The sequence below is a fragment of the Bos mutus genome, chromosome 14 (genome assembly GCF_027580195.1).
Source record: "Bos mutus isolate GX-2022 chromosome 14, NWIPB_WYAK_1.1, whole genome shotgun sequence".
NCBI lineage: Eukaryota > Metazoa > Chordata > Mammalia > Artiodactyla > Bovidae > Bos > Bos mutus.
Genome location: NC_091630.1, coordinates 17,543,630 through 17,558,354, shown reverse-complemented (window position 1 = coordinate 17,558,354; position 14,725 = coordinate 17,543,630). Strand labels below are relative to the sequence as shown.

The 14,725-nt window shown below is 44.2% G+C and overlaps 1 protein-coding gene across 8 annotated transcripts in view; it reads right to left on the bottom strand.

Moving 5' to 3' along the window:
* VPS13B (vacuolar protein sorting 13 homolog B) overlaps positions 1-14,725 on the bottom strand; it is an 805,186-nt gene that overhangs the window by 28,997 nt on the left and 761,464 nt on the right. The window lies entirely within an intron of this gene.

Below are 14,725 nucleotides of genomic sequence, written 5' to 3'. Positions count from 1 at the left end.
GGAAGGCAGCCAACCTAAAAAATGGCTCAGCTCACGAATCTAAAACAAAACAGATATTCTTTGAGAGCCAGTCACATTTATAAAAGCTATTATTTTATATGATATGCAGAGTAAGTCAACTGCTTTGTTACTAGGTTTACAGACATGGGATTATTCATTTGACACAAGCCTTTTAAAGGTCTTAACACTCCCATCTCCATTCCTTCCTCTCAAGGACTGTCCTAACTTCAGAGGATACCTTAGGGTTTTAGCAGAGAGTGTTAAAAACCAGAACTACCACCACTCAAAGTAGGGAAGGAGGGGACCAGAAGAGGAAAATACTTAATTGTTCAGCTCATTCTCAAAGCAGTCTGCAGGCCTTATGAAATGAGGATTCATTTACTTCCTAAGATAGTAAAGATAAAGAAGCTGAGGATTTCCATTAACTTCCCAGGAGACTCTGAAAGCAAGCAAATTAACCTAAACCTTTAAGGTATTTCTGCTGGCCAAAACCTTGGACTTGGGAGAGAAATTCTGCTGGGTGTCCCTCTTAGTCATCAGTAGAATGGAAGGAATGCAGACTTTAATTCTTGGAGCCTACTCTTGCCTCCTTTCACATGGAGAGAAACCACTCGCAACATCAGGCATCTGGTACAAAGTGAGTTCTAGGGACTAGAGAGTTAGGAACTTCAGTGCCAGAATTAAGCGCCTACACCCTAGAAATTAAAACAAATCCTTGTCTTGGTCTGGTGGTTTGATCATTTAATCATTAATTAAATCAATGATCAGATATTTAAGGTGAACCCACAAAGAGCTCCTCACTGCAGCAGGCATTGAGAAGATAAAATCACACCCTCGAGTTGCTACCAGTTTGGTTGGTGAAAAAGCCAAGTACACAGATAATGAGATAAGAGCTAAAAGTTCCAGGACAGCAGTGTATATTTTTCCATCTTAGAGCATTATCCACCATGGTCTCTGTAAGTTCATGAGGGCAACACTTTGTATACATTTTCTTCAGTATTTACAACCAGTACTCAGTAAAGATCTGAATGGGCATCAGCTCAAGGTAGCTCTCGTGGTAGAGACTTCTAGTGTTCACTCACACCCAGCCGCAGTTGGGTGCAGAGCAGGCTTATTCCCGTTAGCCCCTTACAGTGAGACCAGCCTATGAGACCAGCTTTGGCCAACAAGCTAAAGGCAGCACTGACAGGTGTTAGTTTCGAGCCAAAGGTAAAAGGGCCAGCCTTTTCTCTGCGCTGCAGAGACTGAACAAAAGCTTTATGTTCCACATCAGTGTGGCCCATATCCAATTGGATGCTTGTCTTTTGGTAAACTTTATTTTGTATTGGAGCACAGCCTATTAACAAGGTTGTGACAGTTTCAGGTGGACAGCAAAGGGGCTCGGCCATACATATACATGTATCCAATCTCCCTCAAACTCCCCTCCCACTCAGGCTGCCACACGTCATTGAGCAGAATTATATATAGTAGGTCTTTGTTGGTTATCCATTTTAAATATAACAGTATGTACATGCCTGTTCTTTTAAATACAGTTTTACTGGAACTTATTTACATATTGACTCCATCTAACAACAGAGTTGAAAACTTGTTGACAGAGACTATATGCTTTGAAAGCCTAAAATATTTACTATTTAGACCTCAAAGAAAAAGTCTGTTGATTCCTGTTCCAGGTAGTGGTTATGGTAGATTATTCTCCATTAGAGAATTGCACATCCCAGGGTCTATGCCTTTGTTTAATCCCTTCCTATACTGATATGAAGCTTGGCTTTGTGACCTTCTTCAGATAATGGGATGTCCACAAGGATGAGGCAAGAAGCGTGAAAAAAAGCTTGCTTTGGGGGATTTTCCCCCTTGGCAACCGTGTGAGGAAGCCTGGCTTAGCCTTCCTATGGAGGAAAGACCACGTGGTAAGAGAGTTACCCAGGCTTCTTAGATGAACTCCTCCCCTGCCAACCCTCCACCCAAATGCAGCTACATGGGCTCATCCTGCAAAAACACCACCCAACCAAACCCTCCAGATCACTACTGTTTCAAGCCTTCAGGCTTTGGGCTGGTTGTTACAATGGGGCAGACAGAAGATAATGAAGCCTCTGTCAACCTGGGTCCCTGACTGACCATGAGGACAAATCCCTTGATGACAAACATTGGGATACAGCAAGAGCAAAAAGTCAATGCTAGGACTGTGATAGACAGCATAATGTAACCTAAACTAATGGAGAGAGATATCAGTGATTCAAGTAGGGTTCCAGCAAAAACCTAAAACAGGAGTCTGCTTAATGCTGTGTACGTGTTCAGTCACTTTAGTCGTGTCTGACTCTTTGCGATTCTAGGGACTGTAGCCTGCCAGGCTCCTCTCTCCATGGAATTCTCCAGGCAAGAATATTGGAGTGGTTGCCATCCCCTCTTTCAGGGGATCTTCTCAATCCAGGGGTTGAACCTGAGCCGCCTGAGTCTCCTGCATTGCAGGTTGATTCTTTACCACTGAGCCACCAGGGAATTCTGGCTTAACGGTAGCAGTAGAAATTGATATTGAAAGCTACAAAAATGGGAATTTATGTTGTGAGTGGCAAGACACTGAGTTGTCTAAGATTACTTGGGAGGCAGATTATAAACCTAATAGATTTGTAGCTCTAGAAGATGAGGTTTGAAAACAAAACATCAGCAGTGTGTGTTGGCTGCTGCTGACTGCACCTGGCAATGCACTGTGAAGACGAGATGAGCTCAAGAAAGAACTGGCTGGTTTGCAAAGATAAATTAAAGAGAATAAAGACATTCCAGAAATTCAGAGCTTCGCAAAGGCAGTAATGTTTTTAAACCCCAAATAGTAAGAGATAAAATTTAATCTTTGAACATGAAGGCAGATTAATACTTAGACTTAGGGCTACGCATAGGCATCAGAACTCACTGTTGAAATTTTTAATTGTTAAAGTTACTCAGAAAAAAATTTAGAACGACTGTTTACCATTGCCACAAAAGCTCCCTTAAATCCAGAGGGAGGTAAGGAAGCAGAATAGTACAGAAATATGTCATTAAAAGGACCAAGGATGTGATTATTAGCACATGGGATTCTCTGGAATCAAACAGATCAGAAGTCCACTGAGTTTCTGAGAAATTACTACTGCCTAGAGGAACTAAAAAGCCTCTTGATGAAAGTGAAAGAGGAGAGTGAAAAAGTTGGCTTAAAGCTCAACATTCAGAAAATGAAGATCATGGCATCTGGTCCTATCACTTCATGGGAAATAGATGGGGAAACAGTGGAAACAGTGTCAGACTTTATGTTTTTGGGCTCCAAAATCACCGCAGATGGTGACTGCAGCCATGAAATTAAAAGACACTTACTCCTTGGAAGAAAAGTTATGACCGACCTAGAGAGCATATTCAAAAGCAGAGACATTACTTTGCCAACAAAGGTCCATCTAGTCAAGGCTATGGTTTTTCCAGTGGTCATGTATGGATGTGAGAGTTGGACTGTAAAGAAGGCTGAGCACCGAAGAATTGATGCTTTTGAAGTGTGGTGTTGGAGAAGACTCTTGAGAGTCCCTTGGACTGCAAGGAGATCCAACCAGTCCATTCTAAAGGAGATCAGCCCTGGGATTTCTTTGGAAGGAATGATGCTAAAGCTGAAACTCCAGTACTTTGGCCACCTCATGCGAAGAGTTGACTCATTGGAAAAGACTCTGATGCTGGGAGAGATTGGGGGCAGGAGGAGAAGGGGACGACAGAGGATGAGATGGCTGGATGGCATCACTGACTTGATGGACGTGAGTCTGAGTGAACTCCGGAAGTTGGTGATGGACAGGGAGGCCTGGCGTGCTGCAATTCATGGGGTCACAAAGAGCCGGATACGACTGAGCGACTGAACTGAACTGAATAAACTCACGAACCTAGACTAAAAGAGCCTGTGATTGATTATTCGAGACTCGATACAATTTCAGATGGAGCCAAGGAGGGTCTCTGAGCATGGACCCGGGGACGAGAAGCGTGATGGTTAAAGAGCTCTTCCGTTAGCAGAGACACAACGTAGAGAGTATTCCTTGCTTCCAAGATTAAAACCCCCAAAATATGTGCTTAAAACAATTTTGGAACTGTTATGGGTGAGAGCATGTGCACGTGTCTCATTCTTCCTCTTTCCAATCTGGAGGAGTTCTTACTATTTTCTGTCCTACAGTTTGGCAGGGTGAGGGGAGCCAGTGAGCTTATAGGTCTCCAGATGAAAAGGAGCTATATACACACTAAGAAAGCATCACTAAGAAATACTGGATTTCCACTGGGGTGTGGAGACTGGTTAGCAACCTGGGGAGGAGAGTTCTTCTGGGCAGAGGTTGGAGGTGGGGTTCAGTTCAGTTCAGTTGCTCAGTCGTGTTCGACTCTTTGCAACCCCATGGACTACAGCACGCCAGGCCTCCCTTTCCATCACCAACTCCCCGAGTTTACCCAAACTCATGTCCATTGAGTCGGTGAGCCATCCAACCATCTTATCCTCTGTCGGCCTTTTTCAGTGAGTCAGGTCTTCACATGAGGTGGCCAAAGTATTGGAGTTTCAGCTTCAGCATCAGTCCTTCCAATGAATATTCAGGACTGATTTCCTTTAGGATAGAGGTGGGGTAGCGGTGGAGAATGAATTAAGTGATTGATGGCAAAGGGGATTTTTAAAATTTAGTTATCATTGCAGAAGAAGCTAGTGAGTCCTGTTCAGTGCTATCATTTAGTTATTTTTTACTTTCTTCACCTCACATTGGTAGTGTGGGGGTGTGTGTAGAAGGCTATAGGCAACAAATAGTGAATTGCGGCTTTAACCACAAAACATTTGGGGAATGGTCTGTGTTCTGTCACTCTTGTCTCTGTTAGCGCACCTAGATCAGTATGACTTTCTCTTACATGGTGTGGGTATAAGAAAACCATTGAGGCCTAGGTCTGCTGCCCACCTAGTATATTATCTTTTCCTACAATTACAAATAAGGAACAATGTAATATAAGCTGTGCTTTTTATATATTCAGTTACTTTTATAAATATTAAATTTATTTACTATATTTACTGCTACTAGAGATCAGTGGAGAAATAACTCCAGAAAGGATGAAGAGACAGAGCCAAAGCAAAAACAACACCCAGTGATGGATGTGACTGGTGACGGAAGCAAGGTCTGATGCTATAAAGAGCAATATCGCATAGGAACCTGGATCCATGAATCAAGGCAAATTGGAAGTGGTCAAACAGGAGATGGCAAGAGTGAACGTCAACATTTTAGGAATCAGTGAACTAAAATTTAGGACTGGAATGGGTGGATTTAACTCAGATGACCATTGTATCTATATCTGACTATATTTATATCCAACAAACATTTACAATTTTTACTTTACTGAGTAATTAGGTTACAAGGTGACACCTGGGAAATCACTGAAGGCGTTCTTGGAAGTCTGTCTCCTGCTCTTCTCTCCCATTCTCTCTCTCTTCTTCTCCTGACAGGCTATGTGTGATAAACCCGGGATAGTCAAGGGGGAGTTACACGGCATCCCAGCACTTCAGTTCAGTTAAATAACAGGCACTCTTGTTATTAAAAGTCCTTAAGTACCTCCTCCTCTGATTTGTACTAATTCCCTCTGTCGCTGGGCTCCAGTCCCCATCATGGTACACTTGCTGGACTTCATCCCTCTTCAATCCTTTCTTTCACCTGATTCATTTTGCCCCACCTCACATGTTCACTTCTCTTTGGATGGTCAACTTTGTGTCAGTTTGATTGATCACTGGGTACCCAGATGAAAACATTATTTCTGGATGTGTCAGTGAGGGTGTTTCCAGGTGAGATTATCATTTGACTCAGTGGCTCTGCAGACTGCCTTCCCGAGTGTGGGTGGGCATCATCCAGTCCACTGAGGGTCTGAACAGAACAAATGGTGGAGGAAGAAGGAACTTGCCCCCCTTTGCTAGAGCTGGGACATTTCATTGCATCTTTTCCTGCCCTTGGACTGGAATCTACACCATGGTTCTCCTGGGTCTCTGGCTCGTCTATGGCAGATTGGGGGATGTCTTAGCATGAACTGATCTGAAAATGTGATAAATCAGGCATTGTATTTGTTCTGCTGATCTTTGGCAAAAATTCGTAAGACATTTCACCCTCTATTTTGGGAAGAAATAAATATAAATTTTACTAATTTTATGAAATTAAACTTAAACTAAAATTAATAAAAGGCTTCCTTGTAGCTCAGTTGGTAAAGACTCTGCCTGCAATGCAAGAGATCCAGGTTCGATTCCTGGGTTGGGAAGATCCACTGGAGAAGGAAATGGCAACCCACTCCCGTTTTCTTGCCTGGAGAATTCCATGGACAGAGGAGCCTGGCAGGCTACAGTCCATGGGGTCGCAAGAGTTGGACACGACTTAGCAACTAAACCACCACCACCCAGATCAAATAGTTTGTAAAAGAGTATCATAAGAAGGAAAACCCTGGAATAGAAGAATTCAAGACTTGAAAGGGAAGAAGAGATTTCCACACATGCTATGGGATTGAACACTAACCTGCGGAGGGAATAAGGAGTGAGATGTGGTCTATCTGGTTGCAGGGAGTGATTTGTCTTTAGCAGCCAAGTAGCCTGGAGAGACTTTTCTGGCTGGACTCTATTTTACTCACCACTGTGGCGGCAGTTGTAGAGGCAGGTTTGAGGGTAGGAAGCTTGACAACAGAGAGACTCTTTAAGGGGCTGTTGCTAAAATCTGACAGAGGGATGATGAATAAAAGACTTGAAACAGACCCTGGTCACAAAAAGAAGGGGAAGATACAGAGATCCTTCTTAGGAATTTCTGCCAGAACCTGTGGGGGAAGTGAGGGACAGGAAAGTACTGGGGTGCTGCAGGAAAAGATGGGCTTGGAAGTCAGACAGTCCTGGGATGGAATCCCAGGCCCACATGCTCTGTGCAAGTTAACCTCTCTGAGTTTCGCGTACCATCTACCTGTGCAGACTAATGACAGTATTTGTGTAGAATGCTTGACAGGAAGCAGGCATTCAATACGAGTTCGTATCAATGTTAATGAAGGTTTTAACACTGAAAAAATGGGGGTGATATTAATTAAAGCAGAGACTCCAGGAGAAGCTGGTTTGAGGGAACAGAAAATGAGTGCTCTGGTTTCAGATGATGATGGCGGTTTGATGTGTCTGTAGGTCTTTCGGGCAGAGATATCTGGTGGGTAGCTAGAAACACAGAGTTGGAGCTTGGAAAGGATGACATGGCCAGAGATAAGATATTTGGGAGTGACTGGATGATGGGAGCTAAAGCTTGGAGACAAATTAGCTCTCTGAGAGAGGAAAAGAAGGGGGAAGAATTTCCAAGATAATCAAGGTAGGAAAGACTGGAGGAGGAGAAGAAGGAAATAACAGATATTCTGAGTGTAAGTCTAGTCCAAAAAGGTCTGTCTAGTCAAAGCTATGGTTTTTCTAGTAGTCATGTGTGGATGTGAGAGTTGGACTATAAAGAAAACTGAGCGCTGAAGAATTGATGCTTTTGAACTGTGGTGTTGGAGAAGACTCTTGAGAGTCCCTTGTACAGCAAGGAGATCCAACCAGTCAATACTACAGGAAATCAGTCCTGAATATTCATTGGAAGGACTGATGCTGAAGCTGACGCTCCAATACTTTGGCCACCTGATGCGAACAACCGACTCATTGGAAAAGACCCTGATGCTAGGAAAGATTGAAGGGGGGAGGAGAAAGGGACTATAGAGAATAAGATGGTTGGATGGCATCACCGATGCGATGGACATGAGTTTGAGTAAGCTCCAGGAGTCGGTGATGGACAGGGAGGCCTGGCGTGCTGCAGTCCATGAGGTCGCAGAGTTGGACACGACTGAGCAACTGACCTGACTGACTGACGTCTTCCTTCTGTATGTTATTGTTATTGTTCAGTTGCTAAGTTGTGTCCAGCTCTTTGTGACCCCATGGGCTGCCAGCATACCAGGCCTCCCCGTCCCTCACTATCTCCCGGAGTTTGCCCAAGTTCTTGTCCACTGAGTCAGTAATGCTACCCAACCATCTCATCCTGTTGCCCTCCTCTCTTTTTGCTTTCAATCTTTCTCAGCATCAGGGTCTTTTCCAGTGGGTCGGCACTTTGCACCAGGTGGTCAAAGTATTGGAGCTTCAGCTTCAGCATCAGTCCTTCCAATGAGTATTCAGGGTTGATTTCCTTTAAGATTGACTGGTTTGATTTCTTTCTCTATTACTAAAAAATACTTTAGAGATATCCCTTCTACCAAGTATCTTTGGAAGAAATGGTGACTCAACTAGAACAACTATAAACACACAGAAGACTCCTGACCAGGATACTTGGCAGATGTCAGAAGTGGATGCCAATCTGGTGATATCTCTTCTGGCCCTGATAATGCAGGGGGGATGGGGAAGGTGACGGAAGTAAGGAAGAAGCCAAAACATCTGCCCCACACATTTTATAAGTCAGATAGTCCCTTGCATCGACAACTACTTCTCTATGTAAAAAGTTGGGGCTGGAGGCTAATGAAGTCTCTGAAGATGATCACATGCTCTTTGTGCATTAGTGCTCAGCGTTACCCCATCTGATCGGCACCAAACGGGCTGATCACACATTTAAGTCCTGGCTCATCAGGGCATTTACCAAAGTGTTTCATGATATTCTTGTAAGCAAGATAAGAAATACTTATACAGTACAGTTTAAAAGTGCTTTTATAGATGCATTTTATTATTGAAGAAATATGGGCGAGATGACAGTACAGTCTGGAGTGTTACTGGCTGACTGAACTCAAGCATTAGGGAAGTGTCTCGTGATTCACCACAGCACGTAGACCTTGGACTTGTCCCGTTCAGCATATTAATGACTTGGATGAACACATAGAATGCAGGTTCACCACATCTATGGATGACCTAAAGCTACTAGGGATACTTAATAGGGTGGATGACAGCATCACAATTTTTTAAAAGTGATTTCAACAAGTGGACTAGGCCAATAGCAACAAGATTTAATTTATTGGGGATAAATGTAAAGTCCTGTCACTGGGTTCAAAAAGTCAACTGTACAGCAAGTCATATGATAAAGACCTGGAGGATGTGGTTGACCACAAGTTCAATAATAACAAACAGTCTGAACTCATTAATAAAAAGCTAACTCAATCTTCTACTTTATTAATGGAAGCACAGGGAGGTAATAGCTGGTTAGACCACATTTGGAATAGTATGTGTAATTCTGGCTGCCAGATTTTTAAAAAGGAACATAACATACTAGTGTGTTCAGACCAGGGTAACTGTGGTGATGGGTCTGGAAATCACATTTACTGAAGGAATGATTCAAGGAACCAGAAATATTTGGCCTGGATAAGGGAACAGTTAGAAAAGATGCTGAAGCTGCCTTCAAATAATTGCAGTGTTGCTGTATTAAAGGGGAAGTAAATACTCTGTGATGCCTCAGGGGGTTAAACAAGGGTGGGTGAATGGATGCTACAGAGACACAGAGTATAGCTTGATACAAGCCAAGACTTTCTCATAATCACTGCTGGAATAAGCCATGACTGTGAAATCAACTCTGAATATTCACTGGAACAACTGATGCTGAAGCTGAAGCTCTAATACTTTGGTTACCTGATGCAAAGAGCTGAGTCTTTGGGAAAAGACCCAGATGCTGGGAAAGATTGAAGGCAGGAGAAGAGGACAAGATGAGATTGTTGGAGGATGAAGTGGTTGGATGGCATCATCGACTCAGTGGACATGAATTTGAGAAAACTCCAAGAGATGGTGAAGGACAGAGAAGCCGGGTGTGCTGCAGTCCACGGGGTCACAAAGAGTCGGACATGACTGAGCGACTGACCAACAATGACACGGGTAGTTTTCTAGGGTGGGATGCCACAGAAGGGACTCTTGCTCTAGGTTAAAGTGGGAATTAGAAAACCTCTTCTCGCCTGTGCTTTTACTGACTTTCAGGTGGCAATGTTTGTAGCCAGGGCTGGACTCCAAAGGACAGATAGTGACCCTAGTTTGGTAGAGCAAAAATTACTAGTCACATGTGAGCAGACCCAGGTTCCAGCCTGATGCTTAATTATAAACCACCTAGTAGATTACTCTTTAAGCCTGAATCCTCTCATCAGTAACATAAACATCAAAATTACTGCCCCGACTACCTTAGAGCTTTTGCAGTGATCAAAGGCTCTATCTTAGGATTTACTACACTTGACTGCATTAATTTAGTTACCCAGGTGCCTTGAACGTGGGAATTAAACACATTCAGAGAACAGGGTTTGGCCCTAGATAGGTCCTCAGTAAGAGTTTGCTGGATAAATGGATGGAAGACTAAAGACTGGAGGGGAAAGCACTTTGTAAAGGTCCAGAGTTTATCGGAGAAGAAAACGGCGATAATGCTGGCCCTACTAAACACTTCTGTTAAGACTCAAAGATCATGAGAATTTACTGGATCTTTGTAGAATTTACCTGCAAAGGGATAATTTTAACCAGCCTTTTGGGGTTTAAACTGCTGTTCTTTGGTTCAGAAATTGCTTTTCATAGACAATTCAATCACTTCCTGTGGTTCTTAAAAACCCAAGTCCTTGTTGGAGCTACAGGATCCTGCCAGATTGGGCCTTGAACCGCCTCACTAGCCTCCTCCCTGGCCCCCCTTCCCTCCTCTGGCCACAATGGCATTTAGATCGCTGGAAGCGATCCTTCTGAGCTCCCTCTCTGAGCACCAAAACTTTGAACCTGCTCGGTCTGCTAAGCAAGATCTCCATTCTCTTGTCTACTTATTGCCTGTTCCACTTTAAGGCTAAGATGTCAGGGCTCATACGCAGGGACACAGCCTCTCAAACTATTAATTGTCCACTGTATCATAGCACACCTGTACCCACCTCTCCTTCAAAACTGATCAGAGTTCGTAACAGCACAACCACCTGGGACTGCTTATCATCTACCTCCTCCACAGGGAATCTCCTTGAGGGAAAGGGCCATGTTCCGTTTTTGCTCACTGTATTTTATGTAATCCCAGCTCCAGGTTATAATACAATGAGTGTCACATATTAGAAACTCAGTATTTGTTGACTGAACGATGGAAGCCTACTTCACTGTGTTTATATTAGTTAAAGGGTAAATACTGTGTTTTCTGTATACCTTATCTGTCTTGAATTTTTCAAAAGAATGTTGCCTAGCTTTGACAGAAATAAGGTTTTGGACTGTCAGCAATTCAAAGCCCATACACTATGACAGGATTCTAAAGTATTTCCCTCATAGGATCAAAATTATGACTTAAAATGATCAACATAGTGGCTGAGAGAGTAAAGAATCTGACTGCAATGCAGGGGACCCAGGTTCGATCCCTGGGTCAAGAAGATCCCCTGGAGAAGGGAATGGCTATGCATTCCAGTATTCTTGCCTAAAGAAGTCCACGGACAGAGGAGCCTGGCGGGCTACAGTCCATGGGGGTCACAAAAGAGTCGGTGAGTGACTAACACTTTACTGATTTTCCTCCCCTGTTGTCAGGCTCCCTGCACTGTCATTATGGATAAGAGCCCCAGCTGTCCCTGCAGGGCCTCTCACCTGGGACCTCACCCAGGTGTGAGCCAGGGACACAGCCCCAGAAAACCCACACCTGTCAGAATTCTTAGGTCTTCTCAGTAACTCTTGATCCAAAGAACACTTCTTTGTGTAACTATAGTTATTCTCTGCACATTTCCTCTCATATTCCACCTCAAAATTATACAAGACGTGGTCTGATTTGCAAAACCAGGGAGGCACCGAGGGGTATCTCTGTCATGGACAAAAGAGGAGTTTTCTTCCCTGGGGCATAATGGAGACTTTTGGGGCTTTAATTCTGCTTTTGCTAGGTCAGCTTTGAAATCCACATCATGAGCCCGACACCCAGGGCTGAGGCAAGGCTCCTGGAAGACAAGCTTCCTCCTACAGAAGGGCTGCTTCCTTTCATCAGAGGACACAGCTCCCCACGCCCCGCTCCCCCCCCCCCACCCCGCAGTGATTTATACGCTCTGGTGTGTTCCCGGGGAGACGTCAGCAAGGGTCTGAAACGAATCTTCCTCCAGAATAGGAAGTGAGCAATGGTCTGCAGGACATATGGCTCACAGCTCCTCCAAGATTAATGGGAACACGAGATTCTGCTGGGTCCTCGGACCGGGGTGATACGGGTGTTGGAAAGAGTACCTCCTCTCAGCTTTGAAGTATCCCCGACTACAAAGGTTTGAGGAAATTTAGAGTGAACAGGAACTCCCAAAATAAGGTTTGGCAGGCAGATTGCCTATTGTAAAGCATTCCCTAGACACACATAAGCAAGGCTTCAGACACCTTCACACGGATGCAGGGCAGTTCAGGGGCCTTTGAGAAGCTGGTGATGCTTATTCTGTAAAGGACGGAGACCGGGAATGTCTCCAGAGGTCGTGCCACCCCTGCGGATTTTCCCTGTTCATCACACGAGCGCTGCGGGGTGGACATCACACCCCTCCGCAGTTTGGGGCACCACAAGTGCAGGTCTCCCGGGTGAGCGGGGCCCCTCCTGCACCTGCCCACGGCCATGTCCTTCACTGTTTCCACAGCCACGCTCTCCCCAGGCCCCCACCCCTTTCCCTCCCTCTCTCAGCAGATGTTGCGCTCTACGTTCCCTGATAAACTTAGGGCCGCTGGGTATCACTTCACTCCATTTCCCACCCTCAGCCCTCCAGAGATCTCTATCTACCCTTGTGCCCATCCCCACCTCTATCCTACCATCAGAGAAGAGGGTGTGGCCCTCCTGTTCAAGGAGAATTATACTCCCTGAGTTTTGCACTTGTCTCTCTGGTGATTCCTTGCGCATGTTCTCACATCTCCTCCACTGACTCCTCTCCTGCAGCATATAAAAAGCTTCCTCTCCAGGGGTCTCATTTGCTTCTTGAAAAAAAAAAAAAAATACCACTTCTCCCCTGTCCTTGCACTCCCTCTGGACTTGTAACTTCCAATGTGATCTCGCCTGCCCTCTGCCCACCATCTTCCATCCCGCAAACTCTCTCTCTCTGAGGGGCTTTCCTGTTTCTGCCCCGCCCAGCCCCTCCTCCTGCCACTCTCCAGCTCCTTCTCAGTCTGCTGCTGCATCACACTCACACGGCAGAGTTTCCAAAGTCAGGCCTGGCACCCTCTTCTCCTCCTTTACAAGACCTCTCTTGGTAGCCTCACCTTCTCTTTCATTCATTTATTTGTTTGATATGTCTTCAGATCTCACTGTGTTCGCAGGCATTCTGCCATAGGCTATGCATGAATAAGGCAGGGGTCTGACTGCCAGGGATCTTGACTTGGTAGGAAATCATTTACAGAAGTAAATGAGATTAAATGTTAAAAATGTTATATGAGTATGTAGAGGGTCCTGGGATGGGTAGGGACTTCACAGGGGTATAGGGAGAGAACCTCTAGAGAGATGAGAAAAATGTGCCAGCAGGACTGGGGAAGTAGGGGAGTTAAGGAAGTTCAGGTAAGGAAGTAGCATTCAGAGCACAGCAGTTCACAGCACATGCCGTGGAGTCAGGTAGGTCTGGATAAAATCCTCATCCCTTCCCTCGTAACATGTGGGAATCAGACCATGTTTCTTCGGAGATCTCAAGTTTTCACTTCTGTAACATGGAAATGACAGTCCCTATCTTGTCTGCCTGTTGCATGGGTTAGAGAAGAATGAATATAAAGTGCTTAGCACAATGCCTGGCATATAGTAAGTGCTTATTAAATGATAATCATTATTATTACTGTAAACACATTTTTAATTTTAATATGTGTTTTATTACCATTACAATAGGATCTACTTCATAAGCTAGTTGTGAAGATCAAATGAAGTAACAGATGTGAAGGGACTTTTAAAAAAGTACAGCACAGTATTATTCAGCCATAAAAAGGAAAGATGTTCTGACACATGCTACCACATGGGTGAACCTGGAAGATACCATGCTAAAGGAAATAAGCCAAACGCAAAAGGATGAGTGTTGTACGTTTCTCCTTACGTGAGATGCCTGCAGCAGGTAGACTGAGAAAGCACAGAAGAGGTTACTGTGGGCTGGGGAGAGGGGGGATTGAGGAGTTACGGGTTTATAGTGTCTGTTCAGGACGATGAAACATTTCTGGAAATGGATAGGGGCTATGGTTTTACAACATTGTGAATCTATTTATTGCCACTGAATTGTACTGAAAAATGGTAAATTTTAGGTAGAGCAGAAAGGGAATGCTAGGTCCCTGAGCCATTTTCAACAAAAATATTATCACCAACATCTAGAGTAAGACAGGGACAAATCAGGACATCTGATCTGTTCAGGGTTTTAAAACTGTACTTATATTCACAAAGTTTCATGTACTGCTAGGAATAATATGTATATTTCAAAATTAGTAAATTTTCAAATGAGGTAATGAATCCAGGTTTGACATTATGATTGTCTTAAAATCTGGACAGCTGGATTGATTACCTTTTACATGAAGAAGATTAACATTTCTATTTCATTTTTGATCTGGGTTTAGACCCAAGATGGGCTTGTTTTACCAAGTGTTCCCCTTTCATAAATAGTTGTATAGTATACTTTGGGGATGTACTTCCCAGGCAGTGCTAGTGGTAAAGAACCCGCCTGCCAATGCAGGAGACGTAAGAGAGGCGGGTTAAATTCTTGGGTTGGGAAGATCCCCTGGAGGAGGGCATGGCAACCCATTCCAGTATTCTTGCCTGGAGAATCCCGTGGACAGAGGAGCCTGATGGGCTACCTTCCATGCGGCTGC